General features: G+C 38.1%; 1 protein-coding gene across 4 annotated transcripts in view; it reads right to left on the reverse strand.

The window, feature by feature from the left end:
* The window catches only part of larp1b (La ribonucleoprotein 1B), a 55,366-nt gene that overhangs the window by 41,603 nt on the left and 704 nt on the right, over nucleotides 1-13,059 (reverse strand). The gene's annotated exons all lie outside the window — the stretch shown is intronic.

The raw sequence follows: 13,059 nt of genomic DNA on the forward strand, positions 1-13,059 counted from the left end.
AAAGTTGATAGTTTTCCCACACAGTAAGAGACAGATGGGGGACGCTGCATACGGTGGTTTCTAGCTAACGAGCATCGTTGTTTTATTACCGTCACGAGAAAGTGGGGCTGTTTATAGCTGCTATAAGTGAGAACAGGAATTAAGATCATCATCGTTGACAGATTGCCACGATACAAGAGGAATAAAACACTTGAGATGTACTGTTGTAGGACAATAATCAACTTCAGGCTGGCAACAATAACTCTACTTTGCCTCGGACCATATCCCATCGCCTGATCATCGATTATTTCCATATAACCGCACCTCATGTGTTTGATTCTTTACATAATGGCTTGTAACATTATCATGGCATAAAAAAGATGCCCATATGCTCGAATGTATTGTAAGGAAAATAGGATAAACGGAATAGGCAGGCAAATATCAATCCTAATTTAGTAATTATTAGTTAGTCTATTAATGAGTTTAGAAATTAGACACAATTGCAAAACACGAGAACAAAGTCCAATCCATCATTCCTTTTACTGATTATAATATTGTGTCAGAGTAGATCACATTACCAACCATCAGCACTATGCCTAAGCCTATGTTCACAATCGGTCTGTAAAGGGTTTCGCTGAGTTTTTTGTGATTGTTGTGACTGGAAATGTTTGATTTTGCGGCGGCTTTTTACAAGATTTGCAATGCAATTTGTGGAGTTTTTTTTGGTGCTTGAACTACTTGAACTGGCGAAACTGCAATTGCACTAAATTATTTTTTCGCAGTGATGTTTGTTGGTAAAGGAGACCTTTTAGCCGTACTCATCGTCGACGCACGAATCGAAGAGGGCTTTGGCTGATGAGGTCACGTGACTCGCCTTGACCCGAATCTGCGGAAAATCTGCTGTAATTCGGGAAAATAGCAGACTCCTCCGAATATTGCGGCGGTTCCTTGATCTTGAGTTAATTTGTACGATCGCAAAATCCTGGAGGGATTGATTAGTCTGAACATTTCCAGAACTTGCTTGTCCACACTGAAACCTCTCATAACGCTTACATCCCTATACTGCGCCTGTGTAAAAATGTAAGGAGCTTTGGCCTGCTTCATTTCCTTCAGGTTTATTTAACTTTTATTCCTTCAGGTTGATTTAAAAATGCAATCTGAAGGTTGTACAAAGTGACATTAGGCACAACAACTGCAGTACAACATCATCCACCATCTTGTTTGAGTTGAATGCCTCACAATTAAAAATACGAAAATCTCAGTGCCCTCAGTCCACACTACGACGATTTTATCCACTGTTTATTCAAACTTGGCTCCGTTTTTGCAGGACAAAAACGCCGTCTCGGTGTGGACGGAAGGCCAAAACGGAGAACCGTTTTCAAATGAATCCGGATTAAATGTAGACGTAGCCTAAACATCACCTACTACACAACGTCTCCATCTCCAGTTTCTACATCGTTCACGTATAAATATACTTCCGTGCACTTCCAAACACAGAAGGAGGAGGAGGAGGAGGAGGAGAAGAAGAAGGAGGAGGAGGAGGATAAGGCGAGTCGGTCTCTCCAGACTCTACGCTTGTCTCAGTCCAAATAACAAATCACAAGAATGTTGGAGAACTGTCTCGATCCAGCTACGGCGTGATCTACTCCGGCTTAGTCCAGAGGAATTCTGTCTCTGGATTAAATACAGTCACTGTCAAGAAATTCTTCTGTCTGTTGTAGTTATTTAACTTAAATTCCACGTGGAAACTATGCAGCAATCCCCCAGAGGTATTAATCAAGTGAGGTGTTATACAGACAAAACAAAACAAAAAAGATACCCCAAGACCACAGCACCGAGTGTGTTTTCATAGTACATTTGTGAATCACTGATGTGCTGATGCCAACACAATCCAGTTCCAATTTTAGTCTTTTTATTTATTTATTTTGTCCTTTAAGTGAACGCTTCCCAGAAATGCTACTTCACAGAAACCATTACACAAAATCACGGCCTAGCTTTTCCACTACACGTGTCCTCGGGATTAGGCCTAGTCTACACGAACATGTGTACTTAAGGAGGAAAAGAAAAAGAAAAAAAAACCCGTCATGTGTTTCAAGCCACACCAAAACTGCACTTTTCGGCTTTTCAAAGTGGGTCATTACGAAAACGCTTAGGAAAAGCACTTCCGTCATCACTACAATTTCAAGATGGTGGAATTTACTGCAATGCTCATCTAAAGTATGCTAGGTAATTTAATGATATGTTTGACTTCTTTGTAGACTGCACAAGCAACACTGTGGTGTACGAGTGTTTCCTGTTCAGGTTGTCAAAACAAATGAAAATGGCGTCTCTGACCTAAAGGTCAAGGGTCAAAACACCTTTGCGCATTCACAATCTACTTACAAAGAAGCTGCCAAAGTGGAGAACATTTTTAGACAACATTTGCAGACTGAAAATAAAGTCCGTCATAACTATAAGGAAACATGAGCCAACCTTCTTTCTAAAGGTAGCTAACGTTGAATAAGCTTTAGTGGCTTTAAACGTTTGAGAAATCAAACTCCAGCTATGTACACGTGTATCGAAACTCGTGTTGTACTCAAAACTTTCTTTCTGGTGAAAATGCGGTTAAATGAGTGATACATTTTCATCATGACGGGAAAATTGAACATCAGCAGTTTATTAAGGCTGCAACTAATGATTTTTTTTTATAATCAATTAATCTGCTGATTATTTATTCGATTAATCGATCAGTTGGATTAAAAAGGCCCATTTTTATTTTCTGTATTCCTTCGAGAAAAAAAAAAAAAAACGTTATTTTATGCTTCAAACATTGTGCAAATTGAAGGCTATGAAAAGGGTATTAAAATGTACATGTGGGCTATGCTATACATTGTGCAAAGGATTTAAAAAAAAAAAAAAATTAACATTATATTTTGAAAACAATAAGTAGCTGATTGTCCACAAGCTTTAAAACATAAGTTAAATCACTATATTAAAACACTTTTAAAATAAATAAAAAATAAAAAAAGCACAAACTAAGTGTTGAGAGGTTAAATGTTCTGCAGTAACGCACACATTCTCTCATCTGAACACAGTAACATGTTCCTTTATTCTGTAAATGTACGACACTTCTTACATTTATATACAGTGACATGTTATAACTCCATTACAGTTACTGCTCTCATAAACAACACCGTTACTTTAGTTTCTAAATCTAGATAAATATCGCCTCAAACTACATATCTGATCAAAGTGAATATTTTAGTCAGCGTTATCGCGCTTCCTTTCTATCGCGCGCTGTTTGATTGACGCGTACGCGTGGACTCGCGCTCGTTCGGTGAAGATTAACGGAGACTCGCTCGCCGTCAGGACGAGACTTTATGTAAAATGGAAATACTGGTGTGAATTTCTAACATTCACAGATGAGGATATAAAGGTATAAATGTCATTTCTGTGCTGAAGAAAACACGTCTGGAACACGTTAAACATCACACGCATCTGTCGCAGGATCTGACACGACGAGCCACGTTAATTCACTTACGAGTCTGTTTGAAGCGCTTGATATAAAACGCTCACGTTTTGGACGACCCGGATCGTGCACTTTTCCCTCAGCAGCTCGCCCTGTGACCTCCGCTGGGTTTTATTCATAGAAATGAGTTTTTCACCGTTGTGAAGTGACGTCACTGACGGGGGTTATCCACAGTGACGTCACAGACCCGACCGATCCATAATCATACTCGTCGTCCATTATTTTAATTAGCGATTTTATCGATTAGTTCTTGCACCCCTACTTTTTTTTTTTTTTAAATGTCAGAATAAAATCATTACCAGTGATCAAGAATTATTAACCATACATGATGGGATACTCACTTTACCACACCAAAATTTACCCATATACCAAATCATCTTCTCTACGTCATTTTACTTCCTGAGTATCAGATACACATTTCAATTTCATTCAACATATTTTTTTAAAACCCTTAGTAAAGATCAGTACTGATTAAATTAACAAACATGGCTGGGGACTTCAGCATCACGCCACAAACTTTTCTACTTTTAATGCATCAGCATAGGAAGTTTCAACATCCGACTTCCTGTTTGTGCTTTATAACTTAATTCAAAAGAAAATGGCGATTAAGCAATAATATTAGTGCTTATAGTTCATAGAAAAATATGAATAAATGAATGATAATGGGTGTGTCTCAATCAGCTCCCTAGTTCAGTAGTCAGGGCACTGATGAGGGAGTCGGCCATTTTAAGTGCTGTCTCGATCGCAAAATCCTTCCAGGGCGCTGGAACGTTTGCTCCCTAAAAATTGCCCACAATGCACCACAAAATCCAGGGAGCATCGACGCTCACAAAGTTCCCTTACTGGAAATGACATCAGATTTTCTGGAGCCACTCAGCTTGAAAAAAAAAAAAAAAAAAAAAGGTGGATGACGAACTCTCAGCCAACTTCCGGCTACAAACGTAAGTAGCTTGTTATAGTTGTAGCACTCAAGTGATTACTTACATTAGCGATTTCTCATTTTATTTGATGTTCTATATACGGTTTGTTTGAATCTAACCACTTTTAAGCATTTAATGATTTTTTTATTTTTTTTTTAAAACCACTAGCTAGCCTACGATCCTGCTTGAAGTACCATGACAAACGTGTGATAAAGCTAACAAAGTTATGACATATAATGCCAGAAAGACAGACAAAACCACCGTCGTAGATAAAAGTCAGTGGTGACATTTTACAACGCGAGTACGTGGTCATGTCACCGGAAATTGAATCATCAGTGTTCCCATGTGTACTGAGTGAGGTGTCCTTAGCAGCTCCCGAACGCATGTACACGATATACTGATTCCCGACCTAGAGAGCTGATTGAGACGCACCAAAAGATAAAAACACAACAGAAATCTTAACATAATCTTTATTTTTGCCTCAACAAAAAAAATAAAAAGTAACTTCTAACATTCAACTCGTTTCATCTGAAAAGACACCCAGATTGCCAAAAAACCTGCGACAGGCGCTAAATACTTATTCATCAAATCATGCTTATTTCCCTAAACATTATCATTCTACTGAGTGAATCACAAACACTCAGCACTTTTAAGATCAAAATCTTGCACCGCTGTCACATCACCTCACACAGTGAACCTTCTGAACGCTTATTCATTAAAATACAATAAAACATTTTATATATAGTACTGAGCGAACGTCTTAGGCTCCCTATATTTTTTTTTAATGCAAAATTTGTTATACGTGTTTATTTTATGACTTCAGCGTTCTTGAGTCTGTATTTTTGTATTTCCAGACATTACTTTTCCAAGAAAAAAAAATTCAATGTTACAGAAAAATGCTGGCATGTCAGTAAAGAAAGTAACATATTACGTAACAGACAAAAACATAATGCAGGTTTTGCATTAAAAAAAATAAATAAAATCAAATAAAAGTGCGAAAGTCTTCAGACGAACTGAGGCAGATTCTCAAAGACCCTCGGAAAAACTGATCAGCTAATTTCCTTATAAAATTGCACTCGAGACTGCTGATCTTTTATTTATTTTATTTTTTTTTTAAAAGAAAAAGGGCTATCACACCAAATACTGACTTTGCTCAATTTATTACTGTTTACTGCTCTTTATAGTTTCATAATGTTTAACCGTCTTTAAAATAACACACAGTAATACATGCAGTCGTGAAAAAATAAGTGGAAACTGTTGACATTTTTGAACAAGCATACATTTGATCCTCTTTGAAACAGTGCCTATTAATAAAGCTGATACACTATCAGATGGCATAAAACTGACATTTGTAGTAATTTTCACAATTTAAACTAACAAAACAGATCAGTCACATGGAAAATGTAAGTACTACCCTAAGTTCACCTTCAGATCTAAAAAAAAAATTAGAACCTGCTTAGGGAGTGCAGGTGGAACCGGTCTTACTTATACCCCTCTCATATCTAGTGTCTGGAGTACCCTTTGTTATTGAGGTGTGTGGTGTCGTCATGCCAAGATCTAAAGAGTTCTATAAGGTCTTCAGAAAAAAAGTTTGTGGATGCCTATGAGTCTGGCGAGGGATTTAAAAAGATCTCCAAATGATTTGAAATACATCATTCCACTGTACAGAAATCATCTACAAATGGCGCAGATTTCAAATGACTGCCAGTTAGTCCAGGACTGGCCGTCCCAGCAAATTCAGCCCAAGAGCAGACCGTCTCATGCAAAATGAAGTCTCCAAGAACCCCAAAATTTCATCACAGGATCTGCTAGTAAGTCTTGCAACTGTTGGTGTCAAAGTGCATGCGTCTACAATCAGAAAGAGATTACACAAATTTGACCTGCGTGGGAGGCGTGACAGGAAAAAGCCTTTGCAAGACAATGAATTCTGCATCATATCAAAGCGTGCTTGAAGATAACGTGAGGCCGTCTGTCCAAAAGTTGAAGCTGAACCCAAAGTGTATCTTTCAACGGGATAATGATCCTAAGCACACTAGCAGATCCACCAAGGAATGGCTCAAAAAAAAAAAGAAATGAAGGGTTATGGACTGGCCTAGTCAAAGCCCGGATATGAATCCCATTGAAATGTTGTGGGGGGATTTGAAACGGGCAGTACACCAGCAAGCCTGGAGGATAATTATGCAAAACACCTACAAGAAGTTATTTCTGCTAAAGGGGACAATACTAGCGTCGGAGGTCACGGGTGTACTTATTCTTCTGTGGGAAAAATATCACGTCTATTCACATTTCTATTGAATAAATGATTGTTTTATTCAAGTATATCAACTTTATTAATAGGCACCGTTTCAAAGATGTTCAAACGTTTGCTTGTCCAAATAAGTCAAAAGCCAACAGTTTTCATGGAGTGTACTTATTTTTTCACATGACTCTACTCAAACACACACACCTTCCACTTCATAAGGAACACCTGTACACCTGCATTTTCATCAGTCCCTCTCTTCAGATTTAGCGATTGCAGAAACGAACAAAATCAAGCAAACACCACAATATTCTGAGGATTTTTCACAAGACGTGTCATGCGACATCACCACAACGCGCATTCAGTCAAAACCCTCTTCCTGTCAGCTCAAACCAGGCTGGTCATTCTCCTCTGATCTCTCTCATCAACAAGGTGTTTCAGCCTGCAGACCCTCCACACACACACAGGATGTTTTTTGTACCATTCTGTGTAAACTCTAGAGACTGCTGTGTATGAAAACCCCAGGAGATCAGCAGTTTCTGAAATATTCAAACCAGCCCAACTGGTATTGGTGTAGGTATTGTAGTTTTGGAGACTTTCTGACCCCAAGACGCAACTAACGTCTGCAATTCTCCAGCTGACATGCTTGGAGATTTTTTTGGCCACTCGAACCATCCTCTTCACAGTGCGTTGAGACGATACAGACACACGATATAGACACAATTCCAGGTTTATTCATAACATTTCCAGTTGACTGGAACTTCTTAATTATTGCCCTGACGGTGGAAACGTTCAATACTTGTGCTATTTTCTTATAGCCACTTCCCATTTTGTGAAGCTCAACAACCTTTTGCAGCACACCACAGCTACATTCCTTGGTATTACCCATTGTTATGAATATCTAAGTAAATCTGGCCTGTGTTACCTCATATTTATACCCCTGTGAAACAGGAAATCACAGTTAAACAACTTCCTATTCCTGATCACCCAGGTGTACTAAAAAATGCTTTAAATATCAATGGGAATATACTTCAAATATATTTTGCTCATATGAATTCATAGGGGTGCCAATAACTGCTGCACACCTATATTTAGATTTTTTTGTTGTTGTTGTGCTTGCAATTTTTTTTTTATATCCATGGGAATAGAGTAATTTTGTGAATTTTTTATTTTTATTTCTTAAACAAATGATCAAACAAAGACAAATTTTCACAGCCTTCTTTGCTCATATTTACCAAGGGTGCCAATATTAGTGGAGGGCCCTGTATTATTAAAATAAACATAATTGCATAGCCTCAGAGCAAATGGATCAGCTCATATTTTAGGTCTTATGATTGTATTTGCTCTATAAAACAAACATAAAATAAGGAGACAACAAATATGTGGCAGCAACATTACTTGAGAAAAATGTGTTAAAACACGTCAGGCAAGACCAGTTATGTCCACGTTACATTAAATCAGGCTAGACCAGTTAAGATAGCTCACTAACATGCAGTCAGACTGACTATAAAAACAACAAATTAAACCGTTACAAGCCTAACAAACTATATTGAATATATTAAGACAAACAACAAGAACGATTGAACTTCGGAGGTTATGTAGTGAAAGAGACGAGCATGTCCGTTGTCTGCCTCGGCTGTATGACCGTGTGGTGATCTGAACCTGCAGATGTAGCGCGCTTGCTTTGGATACTTGAAGCCGTGGAATCTGAACTCCTGGGCTCGCTGCGAAAGGGCACCGGCAAAACACTTCTTAACGTCCGTCATCATGTCGCCATGAAAACACAAGGCCACGCCAGATAAAGATACAAAATCACGACTGTACGCAAAGTTAACGAAAAAGAACCGATCCTGAACGTGCGCTCAGCAGAAGGTTAAAAAAAATAAAATAAACAAACAAACAAACAGTGTCTAGACATTAGTTGACTGACGGAGAGAAATTTATATGTTACATATAAATTCCAGAAAAGATATTATGCCTGCAATATAAAAAAAATAATAATAATTATGCATACAAAAAAATTATTATGCCTGCAATAAAAGTAATAAAATAATCCAACTGACTTTACGTGCAAAAATGCCTCATTAATGACATCATTTCCTGCAACAACAAAAAAAAAATGCCGTGTATGTTTTAGTCTTTCTCTAAAAGGTTGGTGAGAATTTCATGTATATAATCACAAACTGTGTAAGTGCTTTCTCTTTGCCAAAAAAAAAAAAAAAAAAAAAAAAAAAGAAAGGGGGCAGCACTGTGGTGTCTCACGGCTCCAGGGTTTGATCCTGAGCTCAGGTTACTGTCTGTGTGGAGTTACACACGTTCTCCATGTTCCATGTGTCTGCATTCGGTCACCCACCCCCCCCAAAAACACACACACCCCTAGGTGAACTGGCTACACTACAATGGTCTCTAGGTGTGAATGAGGGTGTTTATAGATGCGTATTCCCGCCTCACACCCAGATCTACCACAACCCTGACCAGGATAAAGTGCTTAGTGAAGATGAACGAATGAAGGGAAAACATTAAGCACAGAATCGACGCAACGCTACAGCGATCATCAACCGGTTTCATAAGTAAGGAATAACACACGAGGAGTGGCACTCCACTGCGCGTTGTGCCGCATCACACCACCCCTGTGTGTATTATTTTCACAGAACAGCACGGCCTTGAGTGAGTTCTTCTGCTTATACCACAGCGATAGAACAATAACAGTGTTTAATGTATTAATGAACGACACGTCACACATTTTAAAAGTTTATAGCTTGATTTAATGCTGTGGAACTTCCGAGAGACGAGTTAGTTCCTGTTTGCACTTACGTTATAGCTGTGAAAACCGTCGTTCCTTCACCAGCACATCTCACTCTCCCACACTCTCGCTAAAAACACAGCTTGCTGTTTTACTGAGGAATTGTAAACTCCTGTCCTGAATACTTTCCTGTATTAGAACAATCGCAGTATTAATATTAATTAAATCGTTCATGATGTAGCTGGAACTACTGTCCATGCCGTGCTGTTATTCAGTCCGGACGGGATTTCGGGGAGTCGTTTTTTGTGATTGTTGTGGCCAAAAATGCTTTATTTTGCTTTTTTTCTTCTTTCAAAAAGTCGATAAAACGTTTTTGTGCTTTTTTTTGGCAGAAAACTACTTGATCTGGCGAAATTGCAATTGCACGAAACTGTTTGTGTTTCGCAGTGATGTTTGTTTTTAAACGAGACCCTTTTAGCTGTACTCATGTTTCACGACGCACGTGAATCGAAGAGGGCATTGGCTGGATGTGCGTTGTGACGAGGTCACATAACACGTCTTGGCTCAACGCTGTAGAAAACCTGCGGTAATTTTGAAAGAAAGGAAATTTTTTTTTTTTTTTTTTTTTTTTAAATCGCAAAAGTTCCTCAGAATATTGCGGAGTTCACTCGATTTTGCGTTCATTCCTGCGAGCGCAAAACTGCGAAATCCTGGAGGGACCGGTTATGCAAAAATAACAGGCATGTTCTGACCAATCAAGATTCAAAAATTCAGCTGTGTTGTGGTCTAAAATATTTTTACGTGCTGTAATTTCCCCTTAAATACAGACGTCAAGGTATTTTCTTGTCGCCTTTCACAGTGTATTGCAACATGCCGACTGTTACAATTTATTATTACCAATACCAACCATTCCAAAGTGCATTTTTAAATCTCTCAGATGGAAACCTGCCTATTGACGATGAACTTCCTGTGTATCATTTGTATTAATAGCCTAATTTCTGACACAATTTAAAAAAAAAAAAAAAAGTATTAAAAAAAAAAAAAAGTATTAAAAAAAATATATATATACAAACTTTTGAGAAACATCATGACATTTCACATGATCAAAACATGTTGGACACCATCTGAGCCCCTGCTTAATTAATAATCATATATGGGGTCCACATATTACTCTTTTATTAGTAGTTATTAGTATTATCATTAGAGCGCTCGGTATTCAGGAAATGAAAGACAAACACGTACACACCATAAACTCACGTTATTTCATATCAAGGTTTATAAATAACTCTAACACCATATTCCCAGAAAGCAAAAAGCTCAGAAATGTGTTGAAACCACACAAGCAAACCACATTAAAATATATACTTGTGAGAAATAACATTTAAGAAAATCACGATTTTTATTCCTTTCTCCGATTCGAGTCGACACTTCTGCGTTCAACTGATTACGTAAAATCGATTGCCAATATTCCTTCTTCTTCGCCATGACCGAGGAGCACATGTACCACATGACCTCAAGCATGCCCAGAGTCTAAGGAAGGAAAAAGGGGAGAAACAACGTCCGAAACCTGAGCTGTGTGTGCATTATAAAACGGTCCTGCTTGTATAGAAAAGTAAAAGCTCCGCCCTAAAAAAAACGTAACACTACATACACACTACTGTATATTAAATTACTAACAAACGAAGTCTAATTGTATGAAACGAATGAAGTGAATGGGCCGAGTGAGTCATGGCTGCATGCTCGGTCTCGCTCAAAACTCGCCAGTCGCGCATTATGCACAGAGCACGTTTATCAAGAGCCATTTTCTCTCACAAGTGGCTTTCTATTGACAGATAGAAAAGAAGAAGAAAAAAAAAAACAGAAAAATAATGATTTAACCAGATGTTAATATTGCTGGTTTGGGAGTACACACAGCACACACTTGGCATGCTAACATGAATACAGTTTTATACTGAATAGCTTATTTAATAGTTATTGTTGTTCGGGATCATCTACAAACCTCAACCAGGGAATATAATGTAAAATATATCCATATTGTTCCGTGTCAAATTGGGCCTGAGTGAGAATCGTGATCTCATTTCTAAGCCAAAAACTGCGCTTCGTGCGATTTCATCATCAAGAACTCTACAGCCCTAATGAGAGAGAGAGAGAGAGAGAGAATATGAAGAGAAGAATGAAAGCAGGCTGCATTTTTGAAAGCTCAAAAACACGTGTACAAATACAGAGAGCAAGTGTTACCCAAAAGTATTGACCTTTCCTATTATACTCTGACTTTAGAGCGAATGCGTGGTAGTCCTGCAAATCCTCTTTCACACTGAAACAGCTCTGAAAACCTCGACTGCAAACTTTTACATAAATATGTGCTACCATTCAGCACGCCCTAGCTGTGGTGTTAATGTCCTAAAGCTTCATTTCATTCAGCCACGACGCCACCGAGTTAGATTTAAACTCCAGAGTTGCAGTTGTCAGCACTCCATGTGGTCCTATGGGGCAATTTGATCAGACAGCGCTGGACTGGGGGAGGGGACGAGGACGAGGACAGGGACGAGCCTCTAATTCTGCCCTCATCAGCAAGTCTGTCCCGGCCATCTAAACCTCTTCTCATTGCTTTATCTTCCATGTAACTGCAACTGTGTGAGAGTTTTAGTTCGTCTGCCGTTCCTGCTCCTTTAAAACATCCAGCTGTTTCCGCGTATTTCATGGATTTTAACACATCTGGCTGAAAACGTGCAACGTAGGACAGATCAAGTGCAAGAACCGAGAACGGATACAGATGTATAAATAGGTCTATGAAGACTTTTATTAAATATAAATAAAAGTGACGTTTTAAATGTGAAGAGATTCTCTGGGAACATGTCAAGCACCACAATTATTTCTAACTTCATTTCTTTACAGATATGATCTGTAAAGGTGAAAAAGTTTGCATACGTACCAAAATTTTATAGTGTATATATATATATATATAAAATGGATTATATTTAGATTTATTTAAAAGAAAAAAAACTAATAATTAGAGATAATTTTTTGTAACTTGTAAGCAAATAAGATTGGAAAAGTAACACCATATGTTTGCAGATTAAAATCTGCACTAATTTCCAAACAAAATATAAGAACAATAAATGAAATTAATAAAAAAAATTTCACAAAACAAAATAAAAAAAGGTTACAATTTTTAACGCCAATGTACTACTTCTGCTGTTGTTTTTAAAAACAAAACAAAAAAACATTAACAACTAATTAAACTTTCAAAATAAAATAAATATATAAATGTTTAGATTAAATGTTGAACTAAAACAGAATGCTGCAACACACTTTAATCTCTGATTTACAACTTAGCAACTTGTCTGTCTCGGTCCCAAATGGCGTCCTGACAAACACAGAGTGAGCCACATAGTGCGCAGGCGCCAGTATCTTCACGCGCTACGTAGTGCTCATAACTAGTGAGCAAGCAGCCATTCGGACTTCGGCCTCGCTCAGTAACTTCCCAGGCCATTGCTGCTAATAATAATAATAGCATGAAGGCTAGGCGAACCCTGTTTTTGAAAGAGATTTCCAAGGCGATAAAAGCCTGTCAACCGAGACCCGGTGCAAATAAACACTGATATGATAAAGAGTGATAAGTTAAGTGTGAAAACTTCCAAAAGAAGCTGTGAAAAAGACGTTAAAAACC

The sequence above is a fragment of the Ictalurus punctatus genome, chromosome 9, assembly GCF_001660625.3.
Source record: "Ictalurus punctatus breed USDA103 chromosome 9, Coco_2.0, whole genome shotgun sequence".
In the NCBI taxonomy this organism is placed as follows: domain Eukaryota; kingdom Metazoa; phylum Chordata; class Actinopteri; order Siluriformes; family Ictaluridae; genus Ictalurus; species Ictalurus punctatus.